At 42.0% G+C, this 9,637-nt stretch overlaps 1 non-coding gene across 1 annotated transcript; it reads left to right on the plus strand.

Moving 5' to 3' along the window:
- The first annotated feature begins 6,479 nt into the window (after positions 1-6,479).
- Positions 6,480-6,552, plus strand: TRNAK-CUU (transfer RNA lysine (anticodon CUU)). The gene has a single exon. It is a non-coding gene; the product is annotated as a tRNA-Lys (tRNA).
- The last annotated feature ends 3,085 nt before the right edge of the window (positions 6,553-9,637 follow it).

The raw sequence follows: 9,637 nt of genomic DNA on the forward strand, positions 1-9,637 counted from the left end.
AAGATAATACAAAAAAAGAAAACTACAGACTTACATATCTAATGAAAATAGATGAAAAAACTTCTCATCAAAATATGTGCAAACTGAATCCAAAATCACATTTAAAAAAATATACACCATGATCAAGTGGGTTTTTTCATAGGTATGCAAGGGTTGTTCAACCAAAGAAAATTAATTAGTGTAATAGTCCACATTAATAAAGTAAAGAACAAAAATCACATGATCTCTCAATTAATGCATAAAAGGCATTTGAAAAATATCACATATTTTCATGATAAAAACGATTTAAATGACAGGAATAGAATGGCACTTTCTTAATATATAAAGTTTACACAAGAAAATGTACAGCTAGCAATGTACTCAATGGTGAAAGATGGAAATCTTTCCTGCTGAGATCAGGAACAAGACAAGAATTCCCACTGTCACAACAGTTATTCGATAGTGTGTTAGGTGTTTTAACTAAAGAAATTAGGCTAGATAAATAAAGGCATCAAAATAGGAAAGAATAAGGTAAAGCCTTCACTATTCACTATGATATGATTCCATATCTAGAAAATCCTGAAAATTGCCCAACAAACTGCCCAGAATGCAAAGACCATTTCAACCAAGTGACTGGATAAAAGATTAATCCTCAAAATCCATGTTGTGATCACCAATTGCAATGAATGTGCAACAATGATGAAACAGGTCGATGTGGGAGGAGTGGGAAAGTGGGGTGGGGGTATATGGTAACCTCTTACATTTTTTAATGTATCATTTTTTGTGATCTATGTATCTTTAAAAAATACAATAAAATTGTTCAAAAGAAAATAAATCAATAGTGCTCCTATACACTTCTGATTATCAATCTGAAAAGGAAATCAGGAACAAAAGTAAATGTACAATAGTGACTAAAAGAATCAAATATTTAAGAATAAACTTACAAAGAAATAAAGTGCCTGTACTCATAAAATTGCAAACATTGCTAAAAGAAATTGACGAGGTCTTAAATAAATGTAAGGACATTCCATGTTCACGGGCAGGAAGACTAAGTATAGTTAAGATGTGAATTCTACCAAAACTGATTTATAGATTCAATGGAATTCCAATAAAATGCCAAAAGTCCTTTTTGGAGAAATGGAAAAAATGATTGTCAAGTTTCTTTGGAAGGATAAGGGGTCTCTAATAGCTAAAAATATACTTAAAAAAGAGATGGAGGACTATTGCTCCCTGACTTAAAAACATATTACTTGGCTACAGTTGTTAAAAAACAAAACAAAACAAAACAAAATTTAAAAAATCATGATACTGGCATAAGGATATGAAGATTGCCCAATGGAACAAAATTGAGAACTCACGTATCAACCCTCACATCTATGGTCAAGTGATTTTTGACAAGGCTCTTAAGCCTTCCCAGCTTGACAGTCAGAACTGTCTATTCAACAATTGGTACTGGGAGAAATGGAGAACTGGACAGTCATATCCAAAAGAAGGAAAGAGGATGCCTATTTCACATCTTATACAAAATTTAACTCAAATCAATGAAGGGCCTAAAAATAAAAGCAACATCCATGAAACTCTTAGAAGAAATACAAGAAAATATTTGCAAGATATAATGGCAGGTGTTAATTTCTTAAACCTTACAACAAAATCATGAGCAGGAGAAGAAAAAGAATAGATACATGTGTCCTCCTCAAAACTATACACTTTTGCAGTTCAAAGGACTTTGTCCAATGTGGGAAAAAGCATCAGACTCATTGGAAGAAAATATTTGGCAATCTCATGTTCCATAAGGTTTTTAAATCCATGATAGACAAAGAGATACTACAACTTAGCAATAAAAAAAAATACAGGTTAAATAAAAGGGATTGAAGATGCATGTAGAGAAGTCACTTCTGAGTCCAACTTCATAAACTATAATCCATGCTGTGTAGCAGTGTTCTAAAATGTAGTCAGCAAATGCAATGAAAGTACCACACTAATGAAAGAAGTTGTTGGTTTGTGGAAAATGGGGCATAGGGGGAATAGGGCATAAGGAACCTATATATATATATATATATATATATATATATATTTAATGATTATTTTCTGAAGATACCTTTTTTGTTTGTTTTATTTCCAATCCTCCTTGTGGCTTTCTTGTTGTCTGCTTTCTGTGTCAGTCACTGCATGCTCTTCTGTGTTTTTACTTGTTTCCATTTTTGTTGCATCATCTTGCTGAGTCAGCTCTCCACAGTGCTTATGGGCTGGGTGGCTCTCTGCAGCACTTGCAGTTTGGACAGCACTCCATGGCACTTGCGGGCCAGGTGGCATTCTACAGCACTTGCAGGCCAGTGGCTCTCTGTGGCACGCAGGCAAACCTGCCTTCACAAGGAAGCCCCAGAACGTGATCCTAGGGCCTCCCATATGTTAGACAGGAGTCCAAATGTTTGAGCCACTGCCCCTTCCTTCTCTTATATTTTTAATGAAATATTTTGTGTGATCTATGTATCTTTTGAAAAAATAAATAAATAAAAATAAACAATTAAAAAGTAGACAATTGACGGAAGAATACAAATGTTCTGAAAATACCTGAAAAAATGTTCAACATCACTCATAATGAGGGAAATGAAATCAATACTCAATGACGTTTCATTTCACACCTATTGGAACAACCACTATTGAAAAGTAGGAGAACTAAAAGTGTTGGAGAGGTTGTTGAGATATATTAACATTTATACACTGTTTGTGGAAATGTAGAATAGTACAGCCACTGTGGAAGAATATCTGGCAGTTCTTAAGTAAATTGAATATAGACTTGCCATGTGAACCAACCTTACCCAGAAAAACTTAGAGCAGTGACACAAACAGACATCTGCACACAGATATTCATATCAGCTTTATTTACAATTGCCAAAAGATGGAAATTACCCAGGTGTCCATTATCCAAATAATGAATAAACACTTTGTGTTTTATGCATACATGATGGAATATTATACATCTGTTTAAAGAAATGATATCATGAAGCATATGACAATATGTATGAACCTTTTAGACATTCTGTTCGGTGAAGGAAGCCAAAAAAAAAAAGGGGGGGGGGAAATACCCTATGATTGCATTATTACGAACTGAATATATTGTATAAACTCATGGAGTTAATAATTAGAATAGAGATCACTGAAAATAGAATGAGAATAGAGGAAGGCAATGTGAAAGCTAATATGTGCAGAATTCTTTAAAAAGTTTGTAAATCTTTAGAAAGGAATGAAAATGGTGAGAGCATATCATAGTGTTTCTAACTAGCAGATCTATTTTATGGGCATAGCTGTGTTTGAAAGGGAATTTCTAAGTACATATATATTACTAGAAAGAAAGCTAAAAACATGGGACTGTACAAGAGTGAAACCCCATGGGAAATACTAATATGGGGAATGTAAGACTGTACAAAATCTAAATACAAATAGACAAATGGAAACAGAATAGCAGCTATGTATTGCAGGGAAAGCATAGAGAAATTGAGAGGTGATGAGGTTAATTGTGTTTTTTAATTATTATTATTATAGGAAGAAGTAAAATACTCTAATAGTCATTGAAATCATGATTGCACACTATGCGATTATGTTTATGCTTTATGCTTATATTTATATTTATGCTTTATTAATATGCATCAATAAAATCTGTTTGTTGTAAAATGACTGTTGGTCTTTTTTAGACAATGAAAACATATTGATGGCTTCTAAGCAGAATAGTGCGCTCGGAAATTTAATATGTTAGAAGCGCACATAATGACTAAAATGTGAGAAGCAATATTTCAATTGGAAATTTTCATCAGCAGTCATTGGGTTGGCTCAGGAAGCCATTGAGCCAGAATTTTATAGCTATAAGAATATTGGTATATTCTGTACATTGAAATGGACTGTAAAGAGAAGGAGGACAGAAAGGGGAAAGAAAACAGCAAAGAATAAGAAAATCAGTTCAGAGGCACATCAAATATTTAGAGTATCAGCTTTTTTGGATTTCACATATATTTTAATAGGTGTCAAGAGTACTTTGGGATGCTTCTGTCAAAGACATTCCACTGAAAAGTAAATGGCCTCTTGACAGGGATGCTATAGAAGAAAAAATATATATCTAATGGGAATCCATGGTGCCCTGCAAAAATTTATTCTTACTTGAAGAATATGTTTGTATGTTTCAATGAGGGTTACTATTTCTATAATAAACACAAAGAGGTAACTTTCTAGTGTACATTTCTGAATGAGAACACTTGCATTACTATATAGTCATTTTATAATTTATTTTTCAATGAAATTTCATAAAATTCTTGAGCAGTAAGATTGTTTAAATGAATTATTCTTGGATAAGTATTTCAGAGTACCTGCTATTTCAGACAAACAGAAATGTTGTGTACAGGACATACATTTCTTTCCTAGGAATGGAATAATAGTATGGAAAATATGCAGTATTAACAGTGAGATAAGTATCATGAGAAAAACAAAACTTAAAATTTACCTATTGTGAAGAAAAAAATGAAGAAGAGTTCAGTTAAATCCTATTATATTTGCCACTAGACCATCAAGTCAAAGTCCACCTGGGGAATGTTCATGCTTTTCAATCTCTTATGAAAAGACTTCCTGATTTGTAAAGGAGGCAAATATATTAATGTAAAATAAGTATTTGTCAGTACTTCTTCTTTTCATGTTGGCTATTTCCACTTCTAATAAGCCAGCTCTAATTTCATTTCCATTAAAATGCAAGAAAATGCAATTATAAATTTAATAATATCTTGTGAGAGTTTGATAGGAGAATTAGAGTAGTTAGCTCTGGGGTGTTGTTAATAAACATTGCTTTTTAAATTAATCTATACTAAGAAACAACTAACAGACCTTGTTTTTTTCTATAGATTATTAAAAAAAAGAGTTGGTAAAAGAAAAAGTTATTTGCCCATGTTTTATTTAATTAGAGCCTATTTCTTATCTCACTGTCAAATTGTTTTACAACCTAAGCCATTCTGTATCATTTAAATGTTACTGTATTTATTTTGCATATTTTACTTATTTAACTGAAAGCAACATGAAAAAAATATAAATTTATTGTTTATAACAAAGCATGGAAAAAACTGATATTGTGAATTGTTTAAATTTTTCTCTTTAGAAGGTTGTCTTAAAGTTTTAATTTTTGCTAATAGTTTTCATGCTTGCTTATGAACTTTCTCTGTAAATATTTTTTTGGATAATTTGTAGTCCTTGATGAAGCAACATTTGGTTGCAGATCTTCTGCATAATCTACCTGTAACGTGCTGTCATTCAGGACTTTTAACAGCAGATGGACCTTATAGCCACCGAGATCAACAAGAATTGGACATTGGCCACCCTTGCTTGCAATGGCAAGATACCGCCCCCTAAATTGTACATTTATATCCCCGTCATACTCACCTCCCTCTTCAGCCCCACTTCCCTTATTGCTTACTGCCTCTTGGGCCTCGGCTACTTGTTGCTGCTGCCATCCTGGCCCTTATTTGAAAAGAAGGGGGAAATGCGGTCACCAGTCGGGCTGAAGTGTGGTTTGCTGGCCTGGCGGGGGAGCAGCCGCGGTAGGCCAAGCCGCTGCCCCCATAATAGGGTGGCTGGTTGGACTCACCGCCACCCCTGAAGGGAGCTCGGCATGGGCGCAGAGTGCACTCGGGTCTCCCCTTCTCGGCAGCCATGCTTCCGCGGCCGCCCCTCCTCCCGGATGGCGCCACCCGATGCCTGTGGGGCAGCACCCTTCTTCTTCTTTCTCCCTGCGCAGGCGCAGGGCGGAAAATTCCAGTCTGCCCTTTTCCCCTCCCCCGACAGCAGCAACAGCCAGGTGTGGGCGGAAAAATCCAGCCCGCCCTTTTCCCCTCCCCCAACAGCAGCAACAGCCAGGCGTGGGCGGAAAAATCCAGCCCGCCCTTTTCCCCTCCCCCGACAGCAGCAACAGCCAGGCGTGGGCGGGAAACTCAAGCCTGCCCTCCACCCCAGCAACAGCAGCCACCAATCCCTAAACCCTGCCCCTTCCCCCAGCAACAGCGACAGCCAATCCCTAACCACCACCCCTCCCCCGTCCAGTACCGCCCACTGACCTTTCGCCGGCAACCAATCAGAACAGGGCGTGGCTTCGACCAATCAGCCTTCCCCAGCCCCTATAAAACTGTTGCCTCTCCCTCAGTAAAGTGGACTTGCGTGTTTACCTTGTCTCCGCGGTAGTTCTTCTGCCGTGCGCCCTCCAGTCCTGAGAGCCCCCGACAAGGGCCTGGCCTCCCTTGTCCCCAGTTCGTCACCTGCTTCTCCGGGCGACCCCTTCGTCGCCGGCTTCGCCGGGCGACCCCATCAGCCGAACCGCGCAAACGCTTGTGAGACCGATCCCTCATCTGCTGCCGGACCGACCCCTCGTCCCAAGTGAGACCGACCCCTCGTCCCAAGCTGGACCGACCCCTCATCCAGAGCTGGACCGACCCCTCGTCCGCAGCCAGACCCCACCTCTACCGACCGAGCAAGCCTGGCTAGCTCGGTTGGTAGAGCATGAGACTCTTAATCTCAGGGTCGTGGGTTCGAGCCCCACGTTGGGCGCCAGCTGCGACGGCTTGCTCGGTCGGTAGAGGTGGGGTCTGGCTGCGGACGAGGGGTCGGTCCAGCTCTGGATGAGGGGTCGGTCCCGCTTGGGACGAGGGGTCGGTCTCACTTGGGACGAGGGGTCGGTCCGGCAGCAGACGAGGGATCGGTCTCACAAGCGTTTGCGCGGTTCGGCTGATGGGGTCGCCTGGCGAAGCCGGCGACGAAGGGGTCGCCCGGAGAAGCAGGTGACGAACTGGGGACAAGGGAGGCCAGGCCCTTGTCGGGGGCTCTCAGGACTGGAGGGCGCACGGCAGAAGAACTACCGCGGAGACAAGGTAAACACGCAAGTCCACTTTACTGAGGGAGAGGCAACAGTTTTATAGGGGCTGGGGAAGGCTGATTGGTCGAAGCCACACCCTGTTCTGATTGGTTGCCGGCGAAAGGTCAGTGGGCGGTACTGGACGGGGGAGGGGTGGTGGTTAGGGATTGGCTGTCGCTGTTGCTGGGGGAAGGGGCAGGGTTTAGGGATTGGTGGCTGCTGTTGCTGGGGTGGAGGGCAGGCTTGAGTTTCCCGCCCATGCCTGGCTGTTGCTGCTGTCGGGGGAGGGGAAAAGGGCGGGCTGGATTTTTCCGCCCACGCCTGGCTGTTGCTGCTGTTGGGGGAGGGGAAAAGGGCGGGCTGGATTTTTCCGCCCACACCTGGCTGTTGCTGCTGTCGGGGGAGGGGAAAAGGGCAGACTGGAATTTTCCGCCCTGCGCCTGCGCAGGGAGAAAGAAGAAGAAGGGTGCTGCCCCACAGGCATCGGGTGGCGCCATCCGGGAGGAGGGGCGGCCGCGGAAGCATGGCTGCCGAGAAGGGGAGACCCGAGTGCACTCTGTGCCCATACCGAGCTCCCTTCAGGGGTGGCGGTGAGTCCGACCAGCCACCCTATTATGGGGGCAGCGGCTTGGCCTACCGCGGCTGCTCCCCCGCCAGGCCAGCAAACCACACTTCAGCCCGACTCGTGACCGCATTTCCCCCTTCTTTACATATAAGGGCAAGGATGGCAGCAGCAACAAGTAGCCGAGGCCCAAGAGGGAGTAAGCAATAAGGGAAGTGGGGCTGAAGAGGGAGGTGAGTATGACGGGGATATAAATGTACAATTTAGGGGGCGGTATCTTGCCATTGCAAGCAAGGGTGGCCAATGTCCAATTCTTGTTGATCTCGGTGGCTATAAGGTCCATCTGCTGTTAAAAGTCCCGAATGACAGCACGTTACAGGTAGTGACTGGAATTTTCCGCCCTGCGCCTGCGCAGGGAGAAAGAAGAAGAAGGGTGCTGCCCCACAGGCATCGGGTGGCGCCATCCGGGAGGAGGGGCGGCCGCGGAAGCATGGCTGCCGAGAAGGGGAGACCCGAGGGCACTCTGCGCCCATGCCGAGCTCCCTTCAGGGGTGGCGGTGAGTCCGACCAGCCACCCTATTATGGGGGCAGCAGCTTGGCCTACCGCGGCTGCTCCCCCGCCAGGCCAGCAAACCACACTTCAGCCCAACTGGTGACCGCAATAATCTACATGATCAACAAATATTTCTTCTTAAGTAAAGAAAGAGGAAATACGTGTGAAAATATAAAGAAATACAAAGGCTTTTAAGCATTATAAGAATCACTGATAACAGAGTTGATTCTGATTTTTAGTCTAAATAAAGTTCATAACTTCCTTTCCCAAAAACAGCTGACTGACTTACCAGCTAAAAATCATTTTAAAATCACTCAATTGAATTGGTATGTCAGATAAGACAAACATCTTTCATGGGATCAAGAGATATGTATGTTGGAACTAAATAATGGAAAAATCTATATAAAAAATAGAAACAGAAGGATACATGGATTGAACAGCTGAAAATGTGGTCAGAATGGATATTTTCTTAAGTATAATTACTTTAAAGATGCTGAATTTATGAACTGTTAATTTCCATAACAGAGTATTGCCACACATGTCAATCAACTCCAACACATATTTTATTATTTTGGGGGGGGGGGGGGTGGAAGCGCAAGACACTGTATATTACAAAAAATAATGGTAACTTTGTTCCATTTCTGCAAGGGGTCCAGGCATTCCATATCCATTTCCACATTTTGGGCCAGCCTCTGGACCTTGGATTGGTTGTGTCCATTCCACATCTATGTCAAGAGGGGCTTAGATTCCACATGGATGCTGAATGCAATCCTCCTGCTTTCAGATGTAGGCATTCTTGGCTCCATGGTGTGGTGGTTTACATTCTTCAACTCCATGTTAGCTGAGTGGGGTAAGTCCAATAAACCAGAGTGTAGGAGCTGAAGTCTGTTGAGGCTCCGGACCTGTCTATCATGTGGTCAGTCCAGAGATTTAGATCTCCTAGGTATATCTTAAACCCCAGCACCAACTACAATTCTGGTAAAGTAACAGGAAAGGCTTGTGAAAAGAGATCACATCTGAGTCCAGCTCCATTACACAGAAACACCAACTCCAAAGAAGGGCCAACTGACATGGCAGTGAACTCCATCTGCCATGACCATAAGACCTGTGGGTCTCTGTATCCCTCAGAAGAAACCAATATCTGGGGTTGTATTTACTTTATCTGTCTATGAGACTCTGCTCAGGTGTGCATAAGGGCAACCCCTCTAATAACCACAAGACTCTTTTTCAGAGACTTATAGCCATATAAACTCATTTGTCCTTTCCATTTCCCCCTTGATTTAGGTCAAAAAGCATTTTTAACTCCTGTTATTATATGCAGACAGGGATATTCTGCTGCTCCGAGTTGAACCTTTTATTCAAGGTCATTTTCTTTTTTTTTTTTTTTCTTTTCAGAGATTTTCTTTAATTGTATGTTTATTTATTTATTTATTTTTATTTATTCTGTAAAAATATTACATTAAAAAATATATATATATGAGGTGCAATTCAACCCCACCACCCGCACCCCACCACTCCCCCCCTAGCAACACTCATTCCCATCATCATGGCACATCCATTGCATTTGGTAAGTACATCTCTGGGCACCTCTGGACCTCATGGTCAATGGTCCACATCATGGCCCAAACTCTCCCCCATTCCATCCAGTGGGCCCTGTGAGGATTTA

This window comes from Dasypus novemcinctus, chromosome X (assembly GCF_030445035.2).
Source record: "Dasypus novemcinctus isolate mDasNov1 chromosome X, mDasNov1.1.hap2, whole genome shotgun sequence".
In the NCBI taxonomy this organism is placed as follows: Eukaryota; Metazoa; Chordata; class Mammalia; order Cingulata; family Dasypodidae; genus Dasypus; species Dasypus novemcinctus.